Raw genomic sequence first — 1756 nt, 5'->3', positions numbered from 1 at the left:
AGATGATGGAGTATTCATTGTCACCCAGATGGACCTCTGGAGTTGTCTTATTAGAGACCATATGCTCAATAATCGACTTCTCAGAGAAGAAATGGATTACATCAAGACTGAAGCATTTTGAACATAAAATAGACAGAGTGACTAAACATAAGCCATCTTCGGCCTGTTTTTTAACTGTCAAGATGGGTCGTTGAGATTGCTGACACTGAGTACATTACTGAGAAAGACATGGGCTCACAGACATTCATCTTTCTATTGCTCTATACTTTTAAAAATCTCTCTTTTCTGAAATGAATGGGTGGATGGATGGATGGATGGATGGACAGCAAAGAAAGCCACACCCCTGCTCTTGATTCTGTTGTGGATTCTTCTCATGACTCTGAGGGCTTTGGGGTAAAGCACTGTCCAACAGCTGGGAGGCAGGTGGGTGAGTGGACGCTGGCCCAGGAAACCCTGGGGTGCTACTGGACCACCAACAAATGTGATCACTTTGAGTTTGCTGAACCTCAATATGTTTTCTACTAAAATCCTAGGAAGTGCATCCCCTTGGTTTGGTCTGCAATGATCTTTCTTTAAAAATCAGTAATAGGTCCCTGACAGACTTGTCCTGCTAAGCCCGTCATTGGGGTTCTACTTTGGCCCCCCAAGCCTGCACGAGTCTGCCCAGTTTCGTTCAGATCCACAAGCCCTAGGTCCTCCTGAAGAGAGAGCTCTTTCTGATCCTGTTAGATTCCTAGAGTCACATACACATATGCACTTTTGGCTTCTCAGCATTTCTACAGATTCTGAATTCCCTCACGTTCAATTTTATATACTTCCAAAGGCATATGGGTCATTTTCAGAATCCATATCTCAAAGATTGAAAACATTTTATAACATTTTAACATTGGGATTAAATTCCAGTTAACTTGCATAATCAGAGGGCAAATATCTGTCATTCAATTTATCAAAAAAAAAAAAAAAAACTTCAATTTCTAATACCTGCTCTAGGTAAAGATTTGCTTCTTTCTCTTCTCCTTTATGCTGTCCAGGTCCTCACTCTCTCATCTCCTTAAGTGCTGTGCTGAACCCTAATCCCCTTGGCTTTCGTGTTTCGAGCAGAGGGCTACTTTGAAACTCATACTCCACCACTTGCTCTCCTCCAGGAGCGTCTGAGCAGGTGCCTCGCCTGCCCTCTGGGAGAAACTTGTCTATTCCCATTATCGTTTCAAGAAGGACAAGTTTTGTCGACATCAAATCCTTCAATATTCTCTCTATGCCAGAGTCCTTTGAAACATGAATAATCCAAACCCCCTGCTCCAAAGGAGCACCTATAAGCTGCCATTCTTAAGCTCAGTCAGAGAAAAGCTGTCTGTTCTGGAAAGACAGTAGAAGGATATGGAGAAGTCTCTCTGGATCCTCACCCGATGACTTTGTTTAATGTAGAAGTCTAGATCGGATACTCATGGTTTAAGAACAAAGATGTATTCCAGAACCAATGTTTTTCTCTATCATTTGTGCCTCTCAGCTCCTCTCCTATGCACTCCTAAACCTAAGTATTATGAAAGATCTGAATGAAATAGTTACAATTTCAATAACAAAGGGCATCCTAATCCTCGCTAGTGTCTTACAGAATGAGACTCCACACACCTTGCTAAGATACACCACCAGAGCCCAAATCCACAGCACTATCCAGAGCTGTCAGGCAGCTGCTGCAGGGGCCACCCGAAAGGCAACGTCACCATGGTCGTCCTGAGGGGTACACGGAGCTTTAGCC

The sequence above is a fragment of the Marmota monax genome, unplaced genomic scaffold, assembly GCF_021218885.2.
Source record: "Marmota monax isolate L192 unplaced genomic scaffold, Marmota_monax_Labrador192_F-V1.1 WCK01_AAM20220418_F8-fsc00022, whole genome shotgun sequence".
Lineage (NCBI taxonomy): Eukaryota > Metazoa > Chordata > Mammalia > Rodentia > Sciuridae > Marmota > Marmota monax.
This window is presented reverse-complemented; position numbering follows the sequence as displayed.